Raw genomic sequence first — 26,367 nt, 5'->3', positions numbered from 1 at the left:
TACGTGAGTAGCGCCCGCATATGAAAACGGTGGTGAAACCACACATGTGAGGTATCACCGCGATCGGTAGAGCGAGAGCAATAATTCTAGCCCTAGACCTCCTCTGTTACACAAAAAATGCAACCTGTAGAATTTTTTAAATGTCGCTTATGGAGATTTTTGAGGCTAAAAGTTTGACGCCATTCCACGAGCGGGCGCAATTTTGAAGCGTGACATGTTGGATATCAATTTACTCGGCGTACCATTATCTTTCACAATATAAAAAAAAATTGGGCTAATTTTACTGTTGTCTTATTTTTTTATTCAAAAAAGTGATTTTTTTCCAAAAAAAGTGCGCTTGTAAGACCGCTGTGCAAATACGGTGTGAAAAAAAGTATTTCAATGACCGCCATTTTATTCTCTAGGGTGTTAGAAAAAAAACAATATAAAATGTTTGGGGGTTCTAAGTAATTTTCTAGCAAAAAAAACTGTTTTAAACATGTAAACACCAAGTCTGAAAAAGAGGCCTGGTCCTTAAGTGGTTAAAGCACTTACTTGTTTGTTAGATTAGATACAGGTGGGATTCTCCTCCTATTTATGGGTGTGTCAGCTCTCCTCCCATCTGCTGCTCTCAACCATCAGAGCCATATTTATGGCTCCTGTCAATTCCTCGGCGTTCCGGAAGGCACATAATGCCCCGGAATTCCCGTTGCCTCCGATGCAACCCGCGTGACGTTGCGATGATACACGCGTGCCTGCGCAGTGCAGAACCCCCCATAGGACCCAGGGAGAGCCCGCGCAGGCGCACTGCATAGACCACGACGTCCGGCGGCGATCATGAAATGCCGCCGGCACGGGATTTACCACCCCCAGCCCAACCTAGCCTAGGGAGATCGGGGATGGGAAGCAATAAAAAAGTGCTCCAACGTCCCCTCCCCGTTCCGGGAAGCCAGCGAAACCTTCAACATGGTCCAACCCCAATCAGAACAACAGATCCATAAACGCCCAAGGGGAATTACATAAAGTGACAGTACATCAATAATACAATATAGCTATCGCTAGTGATACATAGTATTGTCGGAATAATAAATACCATCATTATTGTTTCACTGCTTCATGCTATGGTATAGATTAATAACAATTTGGTTACGATCCTGGGAGAGAGGGGAACGAAGGGTAGGGAGAGGGCCGGGACAAAGGATGAGAGGAGGGAAGGGAGGGGAGAAAGGGAAAGCAGAGAGACAGTGACTGAACCCACACTGTAACAATAGTGGGATTTATTTTATATTTCTCCAAAATAATAATTTCCCGATCAATAAGAGCTATTTGTTTAGTATACTCTTTGATTAATATGGTCATCATGGTCCGTGAGCAGTCCCGTAAATTGCTTTCCCACTCCTTTTTACACTCGTCACTAATTTGTTCCAAATTGGGAAAAATTTGGATCCTCAATCCATACGGATTGATATTTTCTTTAATGTATCAGTCAAACGATTTCATATGCCAAAAAAGAGCAGACTTTTTTTCTAATAAACGTGTAAATTTACGTATTAATGAAGAAATTTGAGTTTCTACCTGATCGCTTTGTTCAAAATCAGTCTCATAACCGGACATGAGCTGGGTCCATTCGTCCCCCTGAAAGGCACTCATCATAGATGAAGCAGATTAACAGCTGATGGGAGGAGAGCTGACACACCCATAAATAGGAGGAGAATCCCACCTGTATCTAATCTAACAAGCAAGTAAGTGCTATAAGTAAGGTGTATTAGCCAGGACCTTTTCATTTGAGTCCTGGAACACCACTCAAACAGATCATTGAAACAGGTATGGAGTATGCTGAAGAGAGATATCTCTTTTTCGCTGCATCTTTTTATTGATACAATATGAAGTTTGGTAACTTTATCACTTTTGATTTAGCTTTAGGGCCGTTGAGGCACTGGGGGCTTTTCGCTATTCGTTTTAAGGGGCTATTTACTTATCTGCAGACTACAATATAAGTGCGGCAGATACAATACACAGGTAATACATTATTAATCACTGACGCTCTTAATATATTTTTTATCCCTATTCATAATATCACTTTTTTAGGCATCACTACATGTTTATGGGGTCATTGATTCAATACACACATTTATGGGGGGGTTTTTATTTCTTTTCTTTTCTTTCACACAGTCACACATTTTTGGTTTATTTGCATCACTAGTTTATTATTATTATTGTCATTTTTGAACTACATTCACATTATTCAGCATAATACCGATTGTCACAATATGGAATATCACACCTGTTTATTATTTGTTTAAACATTACTTGGGAAACAAAATGGCATTCCCTCTCATTTCACTATTCCCATTTATCTATGCTTTTGTAGATTAACACAATATACGCAATACTCCAGTCAAACAACTAGTTATAATAATACATTTTTTGTGATGTATTTGCTCCATATCATATCATATTGTATTTCATTATTTTTAGGTGTGGCCACCTTGGGTGTGCCAAGAACCTCCTGCTCTGTTCCTCTGATCACCCTGGGGAAACTCCAGACACTGTCAATTCTTGTAAGCTAGCGTTTGATGCCCCCGTGAAGTCGTGTTCCGCCTTTTTTCTCCCCTTCTTTTGTCCCCCCTCCCCCCCCTGTGTCCATCTTGGTGGGTGGTTGAGGTGGGTCAAAATAGTGGGGCAGCGGATCCAGGATGACCCTTTGAGGGAAGGCACTGTTCCATTTTTCAGATTTTATTAGAAGTCTCTGGTTGAAAAGCATTGGTTCGGTGGAACTGGTAAATATTATCGAAATAAGTTTTGATATTACATTAATTTTTCGGTTAAAACCTATTATATTGAAAGTCTTTTTTTCTTTGATTACCTGCAGAATATACAATATAACTACTCCTTTCGCCAGGGCTTTGTTGCTTTTTACCCCCTGAAGAAGACGCAGCCCGGGTGCTATTTTGCAACTTTTGAAAAAGTGCTGTACTTGTAAATTGTTCCTGTAACCTATTTTGTATTAAATGTTGCATATACTGTTTATCCACTGATATGCTATAATATTATATACCAGAGCCTGTATTTTTAAATCTATGATGGCAAATAAGCTGTTGAATCAATAAAATAAATATAATTTTTTACGGATTTATCTCTGCTTCTTGTTGCTGCCTGAAAACCCCAAGGGGAACTCTTCTTTTTTTTTTATTCTCTCTCAAATACTTAGGGGTGTGCAGCTAGCTCGTTTTTCATTCATTTATTTACATTTATGCACTTTTTTTTCCTTCTTACGTGGAGCAACAGGCTTGAGCCAAAGTGGGAAATTGCAGAAGGTGCATTCAAGTACTTTAAAGGACGCACCCGACTTGGTTGAGTTGCTCACTCAGCCTTTCTCTTCTGCACCCTCCTCATCCTCTCGATCTGCACCCTCTTCTTCACTCTCTATGTGCACCCCCAAAGACACTACCACCAACACCACCACCACATACCTTCCGCTTGAGTCACAGGAATTATTTTCCGATCCATATCAAGACATTTATGATGCGCAGCCACTCTTGGCATTGGATCTTGAAGAGGAGGTAGCAACAACCACCACTCAGCAGTCTGACGACAGTACCCAGATCAGCCTAAGGAGGAGGTTGGTCCCCGGTGTTGCTGTCTACTCCGAGATCTCTAATTATAGCGGTGGGGAAGGTGACATAGATGATGACGTGTCTAGTGATGTAACGTGGGTTCCCACAAGAGAGGCAGAGGAGGGGAGTTCAGAGGGAGATATGGAGCAGCAGATAGGGAGGAGAAGCAGGAATAACTTACATTGCACATGAGGGACAAAGCAGACTGCTAATGTATCAGGAGCGAGTCATCGACCATGTACGGTCACATCTGGCGCTCCCAGGACGCCGGCACATGGCTCCGCAGTGTGAACTTTTTTTAACGTGTCCGCTGCTGACAATAGTGTTGCCATCTGCAATCTTTGCAGTCAAAGCATTAGTCGTGGTAAGCCCAACACTCACCTATGGACAACCGCCTTAAGAAGGCACATGAGCTGCCATCACCGAGCCCAGTGTGAGCAACGGAACACACAAAGCCACACTCCAGGCTCTCACCATCCAGCCTCATCTTCTACTTCTCCTTCTCCTCTCTCCTCACAATTGTCCTCCACTCCACCTTCCATCACGCCAAGCTCACGTTTTTCTGCAAAAAGGCAGGCTTCCGTGGGCCTAATGTTCGGGCGTAAAAAAATGATGACGCCGGATAACCCTCTTGCCCAACGGTTGACGGCTGGCTTGTCAGAACTGATAGCCCGCCAACTACTGCCATATAAACTGGTGGACTCAGAGGCCTTTCGAAAATTTGTGGCCATTGGAACACCACAATGGAAGGTCCCAGGAAGGAAGTATTTCTCACAGAAGGGCATCCCAGAGCTATATGGCCATGTTCAGCGGCAAGTGAATGTATCTCTGGCACACAGTGTCGGTGCCAAGATACATCTGACCACAGACACATTGTCTAGCAAACAAGGGCAGGGAAGGTATATCACTTTTACTGTCCACTGGGTGAACCTTCTGACGGCCGTCAAGCATGTAAGCCGTGGCACTCGTGTAGATTTGGTTTTACCGCCACGGATTGCATACAGGCCTGGCTCTTCTTCTCCTACTCCATCCTCCTCCCTCTCTTCCTCGGCTGACTCCTCCTTTTCCGCTGCTAGCGTCTCTTCCACTGCGCCGCCCAAGCTCCCCAGAACCTATGCGACATGCCAGGTGAGACGTTGCCATGGCGTGCTGCGTCTGTTGTGCCTGGAAGCCAAGAGCCACACTGGCCCGGCACTCCTTTCAGCTTTGCGTTCAGAGGCAGATCAGTGGCTAACACCGCTCAATTTGACAGTTGGTAAAGTGGTGTGTGACAACGGTGCCAATCTGCTTAGCGCATTGAAAAAGGGCAGAATTACGCACGTGCCATGCATGGCACACGTCTTAAACTTGTTTGTGCAGTGATTCGTTGTCAAATACCCTGGGGTCCAGGACATCTTGCGGCAGGCAAGGAAAATCTCGGCCCATTTCAGAAGATCTTACACGGCCATGGCTCGCCTTGCTGACATTCAGCGGTGACACAATCTGCCGGTCAGACATCTTATTTGCGATTGCATGACGTGATGAAACTCAACCTTCTATATGCTTGATAGGCTGCTCCAGTAGAAAAAAATGCCCAAATTTGCAGTCTTGCCATGGGTAGCTACCCAGTAGTAGAGGGGGCTGCGGTGAGCCAATGGCCATTGTAGACAAGAGTGTTCAGCAAGGTGAGCTCGTTCTTGAGGAGTGAGTTGCGATGTCACAAGAGTCCCATCTGCTGTGGAAGCGCTGATTGGCCTTCTTGTGGGTTAGATTGGCGTTAATTCTGTCACGGAATAGAAGTTGCAGGAGATCTCTATTGACCTGAGTGACTGAGGGTGTGGAAGCAGACGTCCAGTTGGCTAATATGGCCCGTCGTGCCAGCAGGAGGCAGATCAAGGCCCATTCTTTGCTTTGTGGGCCAGGAACATTTGACCAGGGAAGTAGTGTAGGATGCCAATATCCGAAGATAAGTAGTAAAGGGTCTTTGGGTAGCTTTAGCAGTGTAATCCTAAAGATGAAGGCCAGGATCTGGTCCCAAAACGCAGAGATAAAGGAGCAAGTCCAGTAACGGTGCGCGAGAGAGGGCTTAGGTTGGTGGCACAGAGGGCATAGTGAAGACGGGGTGTAGTGTGGTTGTTTGGCAGGAAGAAAGGGGATATGCGCCCGGTGAGCGATTTTCAGTTGCGTTTCCCTCCAGGATTCATTTGGAACCAAATTGTAGACAGTGCGGAGGCCTTGAAGGATCTTGTCCACTATGTCTTCCTCCGTGAAGTCTTTTGCCCAATTGGACACCGAAGAGGAATCCAAGGGAGGTGTCGTTTTTACGAGTAGAGGCTTATAGATATCCGAGATTTTGTAAGAATCTTTCTGTATAAGTATCTCGAGGAATGATGATTTGAATCTCGTGGATGTGACTCTGCAGGTTTTGTGGAGAAAGCTGAGACATTGGCCATGGTGAAAAGCGGAGGTAGGGGTGAGAGAGAATCGAGCAGCTAGAGTACGGAAAGGTAATGCTTGACCAGTATCAGTATCACAAAGGGAGAAGAAGGTGGTGAGACCCTTTTGCCGCCAGGATTCATAAGGTTTGTGTTCCAGACCTGGAGAAAAGCTTGGGTTGCCTTGTATCGGGGGAGACATTTTGAGATGAAGGGGGAGAGTCGGAGGCTTTTCCTTACCTCCCTCCAGGCTATAGCAGTGTCTCTCAACAGAAGGTTATGTTGATACGGTGTTGGTAGAGATTTCCACTTACAGTGGAGAAGGGCTGTTAGGGAGTAGGGGTGGACCATTGCAGCCTCCAGTTGATAGTTAGAGCATTTGGACTTTTGGGTTATCCAGTCCAGACCTACCCTTAAAAGACAAGCAAGGTTATACATTCTAAGGCTCGGGAGACTAATACCGCCTTCGGTCCTGGGAAGATGAAGTTTCGAGAAGGCTATGCGTGGTCGCTTGTTTCGCCATATAAATTTTAATATGGCAGAATTCAAGAATTTAGAGTCTGTGTCTTATAAGTAAAGGTATTGTCTGGAGACGGTATAGCAGGCGTGCGAAACTGACCATTTTCACCAAATGGCATCTTCCCAGGAGCGAGAGGGGCAGATCCATCCAGTTGTCTAATTCCTGGGTGATTTTGGCAAAAAGTGGGGGGTAATTCAGGTGGTAGAGAGAGGATGGGAGTTTCCCTATTTTGACTCCCAGGTATGTGATATGGGACTTGGCAATAGTAAAGATGGAGTTTTGAACCCAGGCTGGTGGGGGGAGGGAGCCTAGGGGCAGAATCTCGCTTTTGGAGTAGTTTATGCGGAACCCTGAGCATTTTCTGAACAAATCAAAGGTGTATTTTATTGTGGGCATGTCTGCGGAAGGGTCAGCGGAGAAGATGAGGACATCATCCGCAAAGAGAGACGTCCTCAATTCCTGGTCCCCTATTCGTATGCCATGCATCGGAGCTACCGTTAACAGATATCTAGAGAGTGGTTCCAGAGCTAAATTAAAGAGGAGTGGGGATAGGGGGTAACCTTGTCTCGTGCCTTTGTAGAGGCGAAATTCATTTGAGAGGAGGCCAGCGGCTACCAATCTAGCTGCTGGTGAGGTGTACATGGAATTTATTAGGTGAAGGAAAGGGCCAGAGAATCCCATTTTATGTAAGACCATGGCGAGCCAGTCAAAGTTTACATTGTCAAAAGCCTTTTCGGCATCAAGAGTGACAATGGCATAGTCACCCTTTGGATGGCATCTGGCGTGTTCTAGCGCCATCATCACCTTTCTGATATTTATCGTTGCCGTTCTGCCTTTCACAAAGCCAGACTGGGCAGGATGGATCAGAAAAGGGATGATGTTGGCCAGTCTTGTGGCTACAATTTTAGAAAGAATCTTAACATATAGGTTCAGGAGTGAGATAGGTCTGTACGATCCAGGTTCCTGGGGGTCTTTCCCTTTCTTTTCTAGTAATTTAATTATTGCCTGATTGCCCGTGGGAAGGTAGGGGCCACCAGACTACATACGTTGATAGACATTGTGAAGAGTGGGTGCCAGGAGAGGGTTCAGGGATTTGTAGAATTCGCCTGTTAGGCCATCTGGGCCAGGCGCTTTAGAGGAGGCTAAATTTCGTATTGTGGCGGTGATTTCCATAAGAGAGATAGGGGCATTAAGGGATTCTAATTGGGAGGGAGATATTTGTGTCAGAGTCACTTTGTCTAGGAAGTCGCACGCCGTGGGTTTGTCAATGGGATCGGCAGCATATAATGTAGAATAATAGCGCAACATGGCCGAGTTTATGCCTTTTTGCGTGGTCGTGACAGAACCATCTGGCTCACGGATGGAGGGGATGATAGTCGGGCGATAGGTTCCCTTGCTAAGACTGGCTAGGAGCTTACCTGCCTTGTTTCCAAAATTATGGAGAGTGGCGTCTAGGTATGCTCTCTTGGTCGATTCCAAGGTGTCTGCCCAGGTGTCAAAGGATTGTTTGGCCAATTGCCAAGCAGCCCGGTTTTCAGGGGAGTCATGAGTGTATAGTGCTCGTTGAGCCATGTGAAGTCTGGAGCTGGAGGTGTTGTAGTTGAGGTGTGCATTTTTCTTAAAGGACGACGCATACGAAATGATGCGACCCCTGAGAAAAGCTTTCCCCGCATCCCAGAATAGATTTGGGTCGTCAGCGTGAGTCACATTCGTTTGCGTGTAAAACTGCCATTCTTTAGTGATGTAAGTTTGGAAATCCGCAGTGTGTTGGAGGAAGGAGGGAAAACGCCAAATTTTAGGGTTGTGGTGTATGTCAGGGGTCTCTAGGGACACAGATATGGGAGCGTGATCAGAGATGGCTATATCGTGTATCTCTGCTTCTGGGATTAGAGGAAAAAAATCGTCGGAGCAGAATAGATAATCTATCCTGGTAAAGACATGATGTGGGTGCGAGTAAAAGGAGAATTCTCTATCGGTCGGGTGGTGAAATCGCCATATGTCACGAAGGTGAAGGGTTTCCATTGTTGCTGCAAGCACTGTGGGGTTTAAAGATGTCGGGAGCAGGATGGGGCGTAGTCGCGTGGATTTGTCATCTATCTGGTGAATAACGGAGTTGAAATCACCCCCAATGATCTGAGGGAGGTGTGGGTGTCGTAGGAGCCAAGTGGTCAGTGTATTGAAAAATTCCTTTGTGGGGCTGTTAGGGGCATAGATGTTAGATATTATTAGTTCCCTTGTCCCAATGAGGACACGGATAGAGAGAAGTCTGCCCTGGTCGTCTGAGTCCGTGGATAGGAGTTTACAGGGGAGATGTTTGTGAATCGGGATGAGCCGAACACCCCCCGGTTCGGTTCGCACCAGAACTTTCAAACGGACCCCAAATTCGAACGAACTTTAGAACCCCATTGAAGTCTATGGGACTCGAACGCTCGAAATTAAAAGTGCTAATTTTAACGGCTAATATGCAAGATACTGTCCTAAAAAGAGTTTGGGGACCTGGCTCCTGCCCCAGGGGACATGGGTCAATGCCTAAAATGTTTTTAAAAATGGCAGTTTTGGCGGGAGCACTGATTTTAATGACGATTAAAGTGAAATAAAAAAGTGAAATATTCCTTTAAATATGGTGCCTGGGGGTGTCTGTAGTATGCCTGTGAAGTGCCACGTGTTTCCCGTGTTTAGAACAGTCCCTGCACAAAATGACATTAAACGGAAATAACACCATTTAAAACTGCTTGCGGTTTTAATGTTATATCTGGTTCCTGCAATATGGTTGAAAATCATTGAGAAAAATGGCATGGGTAGCCCTCCCTGCCCATTACCAGCCTATTTGGGTCTTGTACGCATATTAAGGGGAACCCTGTACCCATATTAAAAAAAGGAAATGCGTGTGGCCCCCAGGCCCTATATACTCAGAACAGCAGTATACAGGCGGTGCAAACAAGACAGGGACTGTGTAGGTTTGTTGTGTTAAGTTGAATCTGTTTTGTAATTTTCAACTGGTACATTTTTAAAGTGTAGCTCCAGTCAAAAAAACTATTTTTAAGCTTTTTGGAAAACATAGGGAAGGGTTATCATCCCTGTATAATTTGTTTTGTCGTCCATCTTTTTTCATCTCACTTGCTGTTGTCTCCTTCCGTTTGCAAGTAGGAGATGTTTGTAAATTGGATGTTTGAAAGTAGGGGCCTGCCCTATATGCTCTGCAGAAATGGCGGAACAAGGTGTTGGTTTTGCCACAACATTGTAAGCCCTCAAAGTGACTCTTGCTGGGCGCTGGAGCGCCCTGCTGTGAACGATTATATCAAGAATTGTAATTACATGCCATTGTTGAACAGTGGTAGAAAAATTGACCTTTGGTGGTTGTGGTGCTGGTGCCACAACACTATAAGTCCTCACCATTACTCTGGGTGGGCACAGGAAGGGGCCCTCCTGTGAAATATTATATCAAGAATTGTAATTGCATGTCCCTGTTAAACAGGGGCAGAAAAATTGGGCCTTAGGCACTGGTGCTGGTGCCACCACACTGCAACCTCTCCCATATACTCTTGATTGCAGGAATTAGCCCTGCTGCAAAGCATTGCATCAAAAATTGTACTTAAACGCCCCTGTTAAAAAGGGGCAGAAAAATTGGGCTGATGGCATAAACCAGAACGAGAAATGTTCTTCCAACATATCAGTGGAGGAGGAAGAGGATAGACAATCAACATAACAGGACAGTCACTCAGCATCAGCATAGGCAGTCTTGAAGGGATGTGATATTTCAAAAAAAATTATTCTGTTACATCAGCTTCAGGTGCTTGGTAGCTGTGGGTGATCCAAGACTGATTCATCTTGATGAAGGTCAGTCGATCAACTGATTCGGTGGACAGGCGCACCCTGTGATCGGTAACAAAGCCACCAGCAGCACTGAAGGTGCGTTCCGAAAGAACGCTGGATGCAGGACAGGCCAGTAGCCCAATTGCATACTGTGCAAGCTCTGGCCAGTGATCCATCCTCAAGACCCAGTAAGCCAGAGGATTTTCGGTGGGAAAGGTGTCCAAGTCTGACCTTGCCCCTAGGTATTCCTGCACCATGTAAATCAGACGCTGGCGATGGGTGCTGGAACCGATCATACCTTGGGGCTGCAGACTAAAAAATTGTCTGAAAGCATCAGTCAGACGGCCACCTTCTCCACCGCTCCTTCTGACCAATGCCTCAGCAACACGTTGTCCAGGACCAGGAGTTTGTAACCTCCCAGTCTCTGGGAACGCGTTGCACAGACCTTTCTGCAAGGCCTCCCGGAGATGTCTCATCCTCTGCTCCCTCTGCGATGGCAAGATAAGGTCGGCAACCTTACCCTTGTACCGTGGATCAAGGAGAGTGGCCAGCCAGTAATGGTCCCTCTCCTTGATCCGAAGAATACGAGGATCCTTCCGCAGGCTTTGCAGGATCAGGGAGGCCATGCAGCGTAGGTTAGCTGAGGCATTCAGTCCGGAGTCCTCTGGCTCACTAAGGACAACATGATCCGCAGCTACCTCCTCCCAGCCACGTACAAGTCCACAGGTTTCTTGGGACTGTAAATCATCCCTACAAGACTGCTGCTGCTGCTGATGCTGAGTGCCAGCCTCCACCTCCATGCTGACACAATCATCCTCCTCTTCTTCCTCCTCCTCATCCTCTTCCTGTGTGATGGGTGGCACAGCAGGAACACTGTCTAGATAAAGGGGGCCTTGAGAGGCAAGGAAGTCCTCCTCTTCCTGCCTCTGTTCTGCCTCAAGTGCCCTGTCCATTATTCCACGCAGTGTATTCTCCAAGAGGTGGACAAGAGGTACAGTGTCACTGATGCATGCACTGTCACTGCTTACCATCCTTGTGGCCTCCTCAAACAGTGATAGGACAGTGCATGCATCCCTGATCATGCCCCACTGGCGTGGTGAGAAAAAACTGAGCTCCACTGACCCTGTCCTGGTGCCGTAGTCGCACAGGTACTCATTGATGGCCCTCTGCTGCATGTGCAGCCGCTGCAGCATGGCCAACGTTGAGTTCCACCTGGTGGGCATGTCACATATAAGGCGGTTCTTGGGCAGGTTCAACTCCTTTTGGAGCTCAGCCAGCCGAGCACAGGCATTAAATGATCGGCGGAAATGCACACAGACTTTCCTGGCCTGCTTCAGGACATCCTGTAAGCCGGGGTACCTGCCCAAGAACCGCTGCACCACCAGGTTAAGGACGTGAGCTACACAGGGCACATGGGTCAGTTGTCCCTGTCGGAGGGCGGAAAGGAGGTTGGTGCCATTGTCGCAAACCACCATTCCTGGCTTAAGCTGGCGTGGCGTCAACCACCTCTCGGCCTGCCCCTGCAGAGCTGACAAAACATCCGCCCCAGTGTGGCTCCTGTCCCCCAAACAAACCAGCGCAAGCACGGCATGGCATCGTTTTGCCTGCGTACTTGCGTAGCCCCTGGAACGCCTACGAAGCACCGCTGGTTCTGAGGACAGAGCACTGGAAGAGGCCATGGAGGAAGAAGAAGAGGAGGGGGTGGAGAAGAGAGGTGTGTCACAACCAATAGTAGCATTTTGGTTCGTGGTGGCGGAACAACCTCCAACACTACTGCACCTTGTCCTGCATCCTTCCCAGCTGCCAGAAGAGTGACCCAATGGGCCGTGAAAGATAGGTAACGTCCCTGTCCATGCCTGCTGGACCATGAGTCAGCGGTAATATGCACCTTACCGCTGACCGCCCTGTCCAGCGAGGCAAGGACATTGCCTTCCACATGCCGGTAGAGAGCCGGAATCGCCTTCCGTGAGAAAAAGTGGCGTTTGGGGACCTGCCACTGAGGAACCGCACATTGTACAAACTCACGGAAGGGGGCCGAGTCTACCAACTGAAAAGGCAGCAGTTGAAGTGATAGCAATTTAGCCAAGCTAGCATTCAACTGCTGGGCATGTGGATGGCTGGGAGTGAACTTCTTTCGCCGGTCCAGCAGCTGCGGCAGGGACATTTGCCTGCTATAATCAGACGTGGGTGTACCGCTAGCAGAGTTCCCGGAAGCACTTGGCTGTGACACACCTAATTCTACACCTTCATTCCTCTCAGAGCAGGTTTCAGAGAGGACTGAAGGTCTAGTGGGGTTGGAGATGCCAGCTGATGAGGAGCAAGGAGAGGTCCGCTTTGTTCTTTGGTGTGGGTCTTTGAGGTACGCTTGCCAATGAGCTGCATGGCAGGTCAACATATGTCTGGTCAAGCATGTGGTGCCCAAGCGGCTGATGTTTTGGCCACGCGAGATGCACTTGAGACATATGTTGCAAATAGCAGCGGTGCGATCTGATACACTCGTCTCAAAAATGGCCCACACCAAAGAACTTTTAGAATAACGCACAGAGGCAGCGCCCTGCACAGGCGGAGCTCTGCAGTGTGATTCAGTCGGTGTGCTGCCCCTAAGCTGGCCCCCAGAGGGCATCCTGCCTCGTTGGACATGTGCCTCCTCCTCCTCTCTCCTACCAGGCACCCACGTGGAGTCAGTGCCCTCATCATCCCCTCCCTCTTCATCGCTGTAGCAAATCTGGCAGTATGCTGCAGCTTGTGGAACATGACTGCCAGATTGCTGTCCTTCTTGAGCATCCCCTCTCTCTGCACTCATGCTACTGCCTTCCTCTAGCTGAGTGTCATCATCAGAGCCCACAAAACACTGGGCATCCTCCTGGAGCATGTACCCAACACTGTGCTCAAAGAGTTCAGGAGACTCCTCAGGAGGACGTGGTGGGTCTAGGGAAGGAGTCACTGATGATGACATTGAGAGGAGGGAAGACGATGCGTTGGCAGCTGCTTTGCTAGTACCCTGAGACTGGGTGAGAGAGGATGAGGAGGATGAAGAGGGCTTGGTCATCCACTCTACCAAGTCGTTGGCATGTTGCGGTTCAACATGTCCAGCTGCCGAAAAGGACAAGCATGTCCCATGGCCACGTGCTGATGACAATGCACCGCGTCCACGACCAGCACTGTTGTCTCTAGACACAGAGCCTGCTTGCCCTCTTTTATCGGCTCGCGCCTGTCTGCCTCTCCTTGCTGGCCTTCCAGACATGGTAATGGCCTGAAGGGAGTTGGGTAAAAAAGCAGTTGGGTAGTGTATATTGTGCTAGAGGCACACAACACCCACTAACTCCTGCAGATGCCTTTATTATAGAACACCAGAGATAAAGGGGTATATACAGATGTATACTGTGCTGTGCTGGAGGCACACACAACTTCCAATATCTCCTGCAGATGGCAAGTGGTCCCAAATAGAAAAGAGCTATCTAGGTAGATATAGTGGTATGTACTGGGTACAGAGCACGCAGACAGCACGCACTAGCTCCTAACACTACTGACTGCAAGCTCTATTATAAAAGATAGATCACTAGCTATATAGGTGAGGTGAATATAGCGGTGTTTACTGCGGTCAGGGCACACAGACAACAACCACTACACAACAGCAAGATCGAAAATCGTCCGAAAACGATCGGTGTGTACTGTGTTGAAGGTACACAGAACACCCACTCACTCCTGCAGATGCCTTTATTATAGAACACCAGAGATAAAGGGGTATATACAGATGTATACTGTGCTGTGCTGGAGGCACACACAACTTCCAATAACTCCTGCAGATGGCAAGTGGGCTCAAATAGAGAACAGCTATGTAGGTGGATATAGCGGTATGTACTGGGTACAGAGCACGCAGGCAGCACGCACTAGCTCCTAACACTACTGACTGCAAGCTCTATTATAAAAGATAGATCACTAGCTATATAGGGGAGGTGAATATAGCGGTGTATACTGCGGTCAGGGCACGCAGACAACAACCGCTACACAACAGCAAGATCGAAAATCGGCCGAAAATGATCGGTGTGTACTGTGTTGAAGGTACACAGAACACCCACTGCTTCAGACGCCAACACACTACACAAGGCCGCCGCGCTGGCGGCCTTATATAGTGTGGGGCGTGCACTACACAGCCTGAGCTATGATTGGCCACAGGCATCCTGCCTGTGGCCAATCATGGCTCTCCCCGCTGCTGGTGCTGCGATTGGCCAAGCATGCGGGGTCACAGTGCATGCTTGGCCAATCATGAGCCAGCAATGCACTGCGCCATCACAGTGCATTGTGGGCCGTGAGCGCCACACGAATTTGGCGCGAACGGACCAAAATGTTCGGACTTCGCCGAACGGATGAACAGCCGATGTTCGAGTCGAATGTATGTTCGACTCGAACACGAAGCTCATCCCTATTTGTGAATGAGGACAAGGACTCCTGCTTTGCGGCCTAAAGCCTCAGATCCTACAACCGTACCCACCCAAAGTTTCCTCATCCGAGCAAAGTCGGGTGAGGAAAGGTGGGTTTCCTGAAGTAATGCTATATCTGCGTTCAGCCTTTTGAGATGTCGAAGGACCTTCATCCTTTTAAAAGGAGAACGAAGGCCCTTCACATTCCACGAGATTATCCACAGCATGGTGGGAATGTACTGGGGAGATGTTGTACAAGTATTAGAGCTCCTAAGACATTGGGGCCTGGGTAGGATAGATGGCTAAAAGCTGCAAAGGAATTAGCTCGCCAGGCCCTAGGAAGCGGGGTAGTAAATGGTATCAAAACATTAGCGGGCCCAATGGGGAGAAGGAGAGACAGATGGGGAGAGGGGGAGGATTGGTATGTGTACCAAAGGTAGAGTATACAAAAGTGAACATATTCATTAACCAACTTCGCTTTTTTTCCCCATGGGGTCACCGTGAGGACCAGCTCCCATAACCAGCCCTGTGTCTGATGTGAGGGTTTCTGCCCTTCAAATAGAAAATATGGGGTATCATCAGTATCTGCAGGGAATTGGAGCTTGGTTATAGGTCCGCACAATAGCGCCCAGGAGAGGAAAACATGAGTACACGTATAGTGGAATCAATATCTAGGGTATCATTAAAGACATAAGAAACCGTACTATGAACTGTATCAAGGAAAATACCACAAAAGAAAAACAGAGATAAAAGAACAAAAAACGAACCGAGATGTCGCTGGTGACATCCCCATAACCGTTTAACTCTTATCGAGCAATACCTGAGAGGTGTGGACAGTCCAGGAAGGAGAGTCCAAGAACAGTTCACCTTGACCAGGTCGGGTGGGGGCCAGGTAAGGCCATCCGGAAAAGAAATGAGAGTGTGCCGGGGGGGGGCACCGTTGAGTACATCGCCCCTCCGCAGGCAGTTAGGCCATGTTGTGTTGGGCTCGAGGCCCTAAAGCGCTTGGGAGAGTCTTTCCGCGGGCTCCATTGATCCAAGGCTCGGTTGACTGGTGGGGCTTTAGGTGCGGGACTGAGGTGGGAGCCCGAGCGGGAAGATTTCAAGAAGGACCCCGCCTCTTCCGGATCTTGAAAAGAGAGTTGTTCCCCGGCGGGTGTTTTGATCCGCAGAACGGCCGGGAATGCCAGGGTGAACTTGAGTTGACGTTGGTGAAGTTCTGCGCAGATGTGCTGAAAGGCCTTGCGTTTCTTGGAAACGTCTGCCGAGTAGTCAGCAAAGATTCAAATTTTGATACCATCAATCTGCAAAGATCTGGACTGTCGGTATTGTTGCAATATGGCGGCCTTATCGGAGTAGTTGAGGTATTTGGCGATTATCGGGCGTGGTGTTTTGCGTTCAGAGTTAAAGGCTCCCACTCGGTGAGTACGTTCCACTGTGCAGGGGCCTCCCAGATCCAGTGCCTCAGGAATGCGGCGGGCACAGAATTCTGAAAGAGCAGATTGGGGAAGCGATTCGGGGAGTCCTATAAACCGCAGGTTGCTCCTCCTGGACCTATTTTCGAGGTCATCAAGTTTTTCCAGTATGTATTTGTTCGTTCTGTCTTGGGCATGTTCAAGGGATTGCGTCTGGTAGAGTTCTTCTTCAAGATTTGATATACGGTGTTCTGCTTCATTCAATCTGGAGGCATGTTCCCCTAGCTGGGCTTGGATGTTTTGCATGCCTGCGCTGACAGCCTTCTCCACTGATGCTGCAATCATAGGGGAGAGAAGAGCAGCCACAGCTTGAGCCAGAACCTCAGTGTGATGATCCTACAGTGGTTGAGGTATGTGAGGCTGCTGCATATGCTGGGGTGTTGCAGGGCCGGAGATTTGTGGAGGGGCCTGGGGTTGTGGAGACTTGGAGTCTCTCTGAGTAGGGTGTGTAGCTGGCTGATCGCCTACCTCCATAGCTGGGGCCATCTCCGCTGGATAGGCCGCACAGGCCGGTTCCGTGTAGGCCGAAGCCGGGGGCCTCGATTTGCGGCAGGGCCGACCGCGCGAAAGCGGCCGCATACGATCGCGGCCCAGTTTTTTCCACGAACCGGTCCATCTCGCGATCGGATTCGTGGAGAGGGTAGCTGGGGTCATTTCGAGCGAAAACGCCGATTTTTTTATTTTTATTTTTTTAGGCAGTTTTATAGGGCGGTCTGCGGGAGCTGTGAGGAGAGACAGCTACTCCATGCGGCGCCGGAACCGGAAGTTCTGTTGGTGACTTCTGATATGAGGTCATTCTTTCAGCCGACCCATCGACAGGTGTCATCCGGATCCAGCATCAGGGAAAGCCTAGACCGTCAGGTGTCCGACTACATCGGGTTAACGGCCGATGTAGACGCTCTGAGGAGTGATGAACCCCTGGACTACTGGGTGGGCAGGCTTGACCTCTGGCCAGAGCTTGCCAAATTTGCAATCGAACTGTTGGCTTGCCCCTCGTCCAGTGCGAAAGGGACGTTCAGCGCAGCAGGGGGGGATCGTGACAGATAAGCGTACTCGCCTAGCTCACGACATGGGCATGGATCTCGGAGGAATTCAACACATGTGACCAGTAGACCATGTATATGTCTATAAACATTTTTTTTAATTGAGCACACAGACCTTCTTTCTTCATTTGGCTCACTTCCTTGTACAAAAAAAGCACACCGTACTATATGCCCGTACCCTCCTGTTTGAAGAGGTTGAGCGGTGTCATATTTCTCCTGGGGCTGCTTATTATGAGGGGCTCCTACCATCCCTGTGCTGTGCCGACTCCCTCCTGGGGCTGCTTATGAGGGGCTCCCCCCATCCCTGTGCTGTGCTGACTTTCTCCTGGGGCTGTACCTCTGCTGTGCATATTATGAGGGGCTCCCACCATCCCTGTGCTATGCTCATTATGAGGGGCTCCCACCATCCCTGTGCTGTGCTGACTTCCTCCTGGGGCTGCTTATTATGAAGGGCTCCCACCATCCCTGTGCTATGCTCACATCCTCCTGGGGCTGCTTATTATAAGGGGCTCCCACCATCCCTGTGCTGTGCTGACTTCCTCCTGGGGCTGTACCTCTGCTGTGCATATTATGAGGGGCTCCCACCATCCCTGTGCTATGCTCATTAGGAGGGGCTCCCACCATCCCTGTGCTGTGCTGACTTCCTCCTGGGGCTGCTTACGATGTAGGTGTCAGTGCTGTATATCATGGTGCTGGTGTCAGTGCTTTATGTCACGCTGCTGATGTCAGTACTCTCTATCACAGTGCTGGTGTCAGATCACTCTATCACGGTGCAGGTGTCAGTGCTCTATATCACGGTGCTGGTGATCATCTCCTGCACCCTCTTCTTAGCCTACCCTGACCTTCCCTCTCCTCCATTGCCTTCTTGCGCTCCTGAGTCCTGAATTGTCATAATTTCACATATAAAAAAATGCTTGTAGTTGTCAATCCCAGATTCACCTCATACATGTGTTATGTCATTGGCCATGTGGTGGGACTATGTGTGCACAGCTATTAATTATTTTGTGGCTGAAAATTTGACCTGTAGGTTTGTAAAGTTCGCCTCCCATTGAAGTCAATGGGGCCCGCCGCGAACGTTACGGTTCGCGAACTATCGGCCACGATCGCGTTTCGCGTTCGCGAAACGTCCCGTCGGAAGTTCGTCCATCACTACCACTTACCTGTCATGGGGATGCCAACAAAAGTTTCACAAAGTGTGGGACATTTGGACTGAAGCCCCCTCCACCAACGCAGACCCTGATCTTTTTCCTTAAACATTCCACCTCTTACTTTAAAGTTACAAGACCCAAAGTTTGACCCTGACTCATTTAAATACAAGCACTTTGCAGGTGTACTGTAGATTTGGGAGCGCACTTTTAGTCAATTAGGACACTAATGTTTTTGACTGTTCTAAGTCATGTTATGTTGTGCAAAGGTTCAGAGCCTGTGAAAACTAAAAATAAACCAAAAAAGATGTTGTGATGAATGTGAATCAAACTAAATTAACTTGTGTGTGGATCTGTGATTGGAGATATGCCTGATGTCCTGCTTGTGTGAATGGTCCATGTGAAATGGTCAGCTGGCCGGCCTGAGCAGCTTAAATCCCTGACAACGGATGGGTCCCCACCAGCACCATGAGCCCCAATTGGATGGAAAAAGGCAATCTGCTCAGTGCTCAGGCAGGTAAATGCACCGAGCAGAGCATCCAATCATAATGCCGATGCATAGGAGGCAAGACCGCACCCCCCAACCTGTATAAGGGATAAGTTGGGGGGGAGGAGACTGCCATGCACCCCATCACCCCCCTCCCCCGTCAAGGGGCCCCATCCATAGCCGAAAAAAGTAGTACACTATATTGTATCCCATAAAAATTTATCTAGTTGCTGGCAATGAGAGCCAGGATATAGAATTATAGATATATATGGTGATATGAAGGATTGAAAGACAAGTGACTCATTATAAGGGAGATATAGAAGTGGAAGAGTGACTGAGTGATTGACTATTGATGTTAAGGTGTGGCAGGTCGCTAGGAAAGTGGGTATCTTCTACCCTAATTTGTCAATATAGTGAATGCGACCTAACACAACCTAATTGTAACAATGACACGCCTCCATCCCTGATATGTATACAACAAAAGGAAGAAAGAAATGGGACTTTATATGAGGCAAGACACTGAATGCATGTCTTATTCAATTCATAATAATGCTCATTGTGTTTTATCTTACTTTATATAACTGTTAAATACGTACTGTGTCCTGTATTTCAGATTGAAACCCTCTATAATGTGATTTGTTATTAATAAATAGTGATGGACGAACTTCCGACGGGACGTTTCGCGAACGCGGACCGCGAACGCGGCCGATAGTTCACGAACCGGAACGTTCGTGGCGGGCCCCATTGACTTCAATGGGAGGCAAACTTTGCAAACCTACAGGTCAAATTTGCAGCCACAAAATAATTAATAGCTGTGCAAACATAGTCCCACCACATGGCCAATGACATAACACATGTATAAGGTGAATCTGGGATCGACAACTACAAGCATTCTTTTTTTATATGGGAAATTGTTAGGCATAGAAGAGGGTGCAGGAGATGATCACCAGCAGCGTGACATACAGCAATGACACCTGCACCGTGGTTGAGTCATCTGACAGCAGCACCGTGATAGAGAGCACTGACATCAGCAGCGTGACATACAGCAATGACACCAGCACCGTGATATACAGCACTGACAGCAGCACCGTGATAGAGAGCACTGACATCAGCAGCATGACATAAAGCACTGACAGCAGCACCGTGATATACAGCACTGACAGCAGCACCGTGATATACAGCACTGACAGCAGCACCGTGATATACAGCACTGACAGCAGCACCGTGATAGAGAGCACTGACATCAGCAGCGTGATATACAGCACTGACAGCAGCACCGTGACAGAGCACTAACATCAGCACCGTGATATACAGCACTGACACCTGCACCGTAAGCAGCCCCAGGAGGAAGTCAGCATAGCACAGGGATGATGGGAGCCCCTCATAATGAGCATATCACAGGGATGGTGGGAGCCCCTCATAATAAGCAGCCCCAGGAGGATGTCAGCATAGCACAGGGATGGTGGGAGCCCCTCATAATAAGAAGCCCCAGGAGGATGTCGGCATAGCAAAGGGATGGTGGGAGCCCCTCATAATAAGCATCCCCAGGAGTAAGTCAGCACAGCACAGGGATGGTGGGAGCCCCTCATAATGAGCATAGCACAGGGATGGTGGGAGCACCTCAAAATATGCACAGCAGAGGTACAGCCCCAGGAGGAAGTCAGCACAGCACAGGGATGGTGGGAGCCCCTCATAATATGCACAGCAGAGGTACAGCCCCAGGAGGATGTCAGCACAGCACAGGGATGGTGGGAGCCCCTCATAATAAGCAGCCCCAGTAGAAATATGACACCGCTCAACCTCTTCAAAGAGGAGGGTACGGGCATATAGTACGGTGTGCTTTTTTTGGACAAGGAAGTGAGCCAAATGAAGAAAGAAGGTCTCTGTGCTCGATTAAAAAAATTGTTTATAGACATATACATGGTCTACCGGTCACATGTGTTGAATTCCTCCGAGATTCATGCCTCATTTATTTTTTAGAAATGTGAGGTAGTTAACACTGTCGTGAGCTAGGCAAGTACGCTTATCGGTCACAATCCCCCCTGCTGCGCTGAACGTCCTTTCGGACAGGACACTGGATGAGGGGCAAGCCAACAGTTCGATTGCAAATTGGGCAAGCTCTGGCCAGAGGTCAAGCCTGCCCACCCAGTAGTCCAGGGGTTCATCACTCCTCAGAGCGTCCACATCTGCCGTTAACCCGATGTAGTCGGACACCTGACGGTCTAGGCGTTCCCTCCTTCTCTGGGAGTGGGAATTGCTCCTCTGCCAGCGCACGCAAAAGCAGAATGCAGCATTTCTCGAAGCAAGGCCTGGAAGTGCTGCATTCTGACAGCCCTCTGTGACGGCGGTAACATTTCCGCCATTTTGTGTTTGTACCGGGGATCTAAGTACGTCGCCACCCAGTACTGGTCCTTGACCCTTATGCTTTATATGGGGGTCCCTATTAAAACACTGGAGCATGAAGGCCCCCATTTGCACTAAAGTGGAAGCGGTGTGGTGGCCTGGCTCCTGCTCATCATCCAGGATAATGTCGTCCTCTCCATTCTCCTCTCCCCATCCACGCACAACAGGGATTCCAGAAAGGTTTAAAGCATGCTCTTCTTGCTCCTCCTCATCCGCCCCGGCACCATCCTCCTCTGACTCCTCTTCAGACTCCTGTTGTTCACTTGTCTCAGATAGAGTAGCCCCCCCTGGGAATTCATCCAGCATTGCGACTTCCTCATCTTCCCGCTCCTGCTCCTCCACAGCTTGATCAATGAAACGACGCAATGCACGCTCCATAAAGAAGGCATAAGGTACCATGTCACTGATGGCGCCATGGCTGCAACTGACCAGTTTGGTGATCTCCTCAAATGGCCGCAGAAGTCTGCGTGCGTCGCGCATGAGCAGCCATTGGCACGGTGAAAAAAAAACCAGCTCCCCAGAACCTGTTCTGCCGCAGAGTTCATACAGGTAGACGTTAACTGCACGTTTCTGCTGGAGCAGCCTATCAAGCATATAGAAGGTTGAGTTCCATCGTGTCGGGCAATCGCAAATAAGACGTCCCACTCGGCTCGGTGATGGCTGCTCATGTGCCTTCTTAAGCCGGTCGTCCCTAGGTGAGTGTTGGGCTTACCGCGACTAATGCGTTGACTGCAAAGATTGCAGATGGCAACGCTATTGTCAGCAGCGGACACATTAAAAAAAGCCCACACTGCGGAGCCATGTGCCGGTGTCCTGGGTGCGCCAGATGTGACCGTACATGGTCGATGACTCGCTCCTGATACATTTGCAGTCTGCTTTGTCCCTCCTGTGCAATGTAAGTTATTCCTGCTTCTCCTCCCTATCTGCTGGTCCATATCTCCCTCTGAACTCCCCTCCTCTTCCTCTCTTGTGGGCACCCACGTGACATCACTAGACACGTCATCATCAACGTCACCTTCCCCACCGCTATAAGTGGAGATCTCGGAGTAGGCAGCAACACCGGGGACCAACCTCCTCCTTGGGCTGATCTGGGTACTGTCGTCAGACTGCTGAGTAGCGGTTGTTGCTGCCTCCTCATCCTGATACAATACCAAGAGTGGCTGCACATCAGAAATGTCTTGATATGGATCGGAAAATAATTCCTGTGACTCAAGCGGAAGGTATGTGGTGGTGGTGGTGGTGTTGTTGGTGGTAGTGTCTTTGGGGGTGCACATAGCAGAGAGTGAAGAAGAGGGTGCAGATCGAGAGGATGAGGTGTGTGCAGAAGAGTAAGGCTGAGCGAGCCACTCAACCAAGTCTGGTGCGTCCTTTAAAGTAATTGAACGCACCTTTTGCAACTTCCCACTTTGGCTCAAGCCTGTTGCTCCTGCCCTACCCCTACCACCCCTGCGGAAGGGCCTGCCTCTTTCTCTGCCTGTGATTTTTTAAATGACCCTGTGACAAAACTCTCAGTCCCTATACCGATGAAGGACTGCTGCAGTATAGGGCAGCGGTCAGCAGTAGTGCACCTCAACCCTATGTATTGTGGACCGATACCAGTCCTTATAGAATGGCAGACTGTACCTCACTTAACCCTATGTACTGTAGTACCCTATACCTTACCAGTCCTTATAAGGACCTTTGTGGACCAAGTAGGTTGTGTGTGAGTGATTAGCAGACTGTACGTCAGTCCCTATACCGATGAAGGACTGCTGCAGTATAGGGCAGCGGTCAGCAGTAGTGCACCTCAACCCTATTTATTGTGGACCGATACCAGTCCTTATAGAATGGCAGACTGTACCTCACTCAACCCTATGTACTTTAGCACCCTAGACAGACCAAGTTACCAGTCCTTATAAGGAGCTTTGTGGAACAAGTGGGTTGTGAATGATTAGCAGACTGCAGCAGAAGGGAAGCAGTCAAGTATAATATTCTTCCTATATTTGGAAGAAAGAATATTATACGTGTACAAGCCTATTACCATACCACTGATACCAGTCCTGAAAAGAACCTTTGTGGAACTAATAGTAACAGCTACTGATTAAACTGACCCTCACTGCCTCACACACTACTTCCTGCCTGTCCCTATATAAACTGACAAAACAGAGGCTACTGGAACAATAATTGAAATAGCACTTTTGTGTACCTGATAGTAACAGCTAATGACTAAACTGGCTGTCCCTGCAGCACACACCATCCTGTCCCTTTCTCTAAACTGACAAAAGACACTCAGGCTGCTGCAACAATCACTAGCACAGCACTGAATATCCTGAACTACACCTAACACCTATACCAGTCCTGAAAAGAACTTTTGTGTACCAAATAGCTAGCGATTTGGGTCACTGTAATCTCCCCCTGCTCCACACAGCAACCTCTCCCTATAGTGACAGAAGAAAGAATGTAAAATGGCCGCCGGATCGGGTCTATTTATAAGTTAGGGGGAATGTCCAAGTGTCCATGTGCTGTAATGTCTCAATTGGCTGTCCTGTAACCCATGATGGATGTGTCATCATAGGTCAAAGTTCTTTTACACAGTAAACACGGAAATCCGCCAGGCGAACGGCGCCAATACTCCGCCGAACAGGCAGACAGCGAACAGCCGAAATTCGCCGCGAAACGACCGCCGGGCGAACCGTTCGGCCATCACTATTAATAAATAATCTTATAATTGGATTGAATAAGGTATGCATTCAGTGACTTGCCTCATATAAATTTCCATTTCTTTCTTCCATATCAGGGATGGAGGCTTGTCATTGTTACAATTAGGTTGTGTTAGGTTGCATTCACTATATATAATAAAATAAAATATTCCTTTTAAATATCATGCCTGGAGGTGTCCTTAGTATGCTTGTAAGTAGCGATTTTTTTTTTTTCCCGTGTTTAGAACAATACCACAACAAAATGAAATTTCTAAAGGAAAAAAAGTCATTTAAAACTGCTCCCGGCTGTAATGAATTGTAAAGCGGGATATGCCTGTATAGTGCTCTGCAATGGCTGATTTCATAGAGGAGGTAGCGCTTACATTTGGAGGGGGTAAAGGGACAAAGTGGGCATTTGCCCAGATCACCCAAATCCTTTAGTTTCCCCATGCCCTATGACTGTTTAAAAATGTAGATGCATAGGCACAAGTATAGTCAGCACTTTTAAAGGTGGCTGTTTGAAAGAACTGTGTGTGATCTCTTAAAGTGTTACTAAACCCACAACTGTAAAATCAGTGTCTATATGCAGTAAAGCATACTTGCTATACTCACTGTGGAACCTAAGGGGCTAATCTTCTGCATTGTGTAAAAAAGGTTGTTTGATCCTATAAGCACAGATCCTCCTCTTCTTCCATTGACTCCAAAACATGCCCCAATAAGTCATGCTCAGTTTGGTGTGTATTGCTAGAGAGATGTTTTCCTCTTGGGAGAGTGCATGTGATCATCAGAGGGCCAATCAGCACTGCCCAGACAGAAGGTCAGGAGTCCTACATCCTGATAGGACAGCTCAGTGCAGAATGAAAACTCCTCCTACAAGCTTTAACCAGGAACTGCTAAAAGTCACAATACTGCTATATACTGCTGATGAGAAAAGGTATTTAGCAGTTTATATTGACTAAAATGATTACATATTATGTGTACTGTAGGAGACCAGATATAGCAATTGCAGAGTCCTGGGTTTAGTACACTTTAAAGAGAAAGTAAACCTGATGGGTTTTACTTCCTCTCTTGCTCGCTGCAAAGCGTGCAAATTAAAAGCATAATGGGCCACTTACCTGCAAAAGAATCCAGCAATGTTCCCTGTGTAGGCAGTGCCCATCTTCTGGCCCCTCTTCCTTCTGGGCTGCAGACTCCAGCTCTGTGATTCGTCTGAGCCGCGTGACATCACTCCCGTGCATGCGCACTGGAGCCACTATTAAACGCACAAGCTAAGGAAGAAACGGCACTTAGTTTAGTTTATTCCCCGCGCATGCGCCATTGGAATTTTCAGCGGACTACAAGTAAAATATATCCTAAACGGTGCACGTTTAGGAGGTATTTCCACTACCTATAGGTAAGCCTTATTCTAGACTTACCTATAGGTAGAAGTCCAAAAAGTGGGTTTACAACCACTTTAAGACAAATAATAGTTTCTCAGAGTGGACTTTACAATAATATTCAGTGCCAAACAAAACATAATTTGTTAGACCAAACCAATACATCTTGTGCCCAAACCTAGACAATCTAACAAGAATTTTAGTCTTCTGTGACAATATTCACAATTGAACAGCCCAGAGACACCAGCAGCAATGTGCATTAGTAAATGTAATAGCATAGGTTGTATATTACACACATTTTAGGTATTATATTATCAGTATACATTACATTTTTTGTTCAACTACTTCAATACCAGTATGTTACACTCCCTTATTTTCCAGGGAATTTTTCATCTTCCTGTAACTGGTAATTACTCATTCATGCAGCACTGAAACTGTAACTTTTTTTAGACAGATAGAACTTTCGTTTGGTGGTATTTACTAACCACTGTTTTTGTTTTTATTTCTTACTATACAAAGAAAAGAATACCAAAATGTGGAAAAAGTGCATATGCGGTTTTATCACTTTTTTTCACGGTTTTAAAGGACATGTGACTCAAAAAGAGCACCAAAAACACATCGCCGTGCATTTTTGTCATGTTTTTACTACATTTTTGCCAAGTTTTTTTTTTTTTTTGTTTCAAATATTTTATTGTTTTAAACAAAATGTGAACAGAAAAGAAAACCAGATAATAAATGACATGTAGTATCAGCATGATACATAGCTCCGCGTCACATTACATTTCCACAAGCATAATTTTGCCAAGTTTTACTGTATTTTCCAATGCTTTCAATGGGAAGGTACAGGTTTTTTTTAGCTCCCCCAAACATGCTTCAAATATGCTGCAAGCAGGATTTTTTTCACCGCAATGGAATCCCCCCATTGTGAACACATTCATTGATTTTAAAGAGAGGCATTTTTCTTGAGCTTTTCAGGAGCATTTTTTTTTAACACAA

At 47.6% G+C, this 26,367-nt stretch overlaps 1 long non-coding RNA gene across 1 annotated transcript in view; it reads right to left on the bottom strand.

Annotated features, from left to right (window-relative positions):
* The window catches only part of LOC143942117 (uncharacterized), a 79,821-nt gene extending 54,562 nt beyond the window's left edge, over positions 1-25,259 (bottom strand). The window contains exon 1 of the long non-coding RNA XR_013264693.1: positions 25,111-25,259. This is a non-coding gene — a long non-coding RNA (uncharacterized LOC143942117). The remainder of the gene's footprint in view (positions 1-25,110) is intronic.
* Between the last annotated feature and the right edge of the window lie 1,108 nt (positions 25,260-26,367).

Source organism: Lithobates pipiens, unplaced genomic scaffold, assembly GCF_037356315.1.
Source record: "Lithobates pipiens isolate NorthernLeopardFrog02 unplaced genomic scaffold, aLitPip1_a1.2 Scaffold_30, whole genome shotgun sequence".
NCBI lineage: Eukaryota > Metazoa > Chordata > Amphibia > Anura > Ranidae > Lithobates > Lithobates pipiens.
Note: the sequence above shows the minus strand (reverse complement) of the source record. Positions and strands in the feature narration are given on the sequence as shown.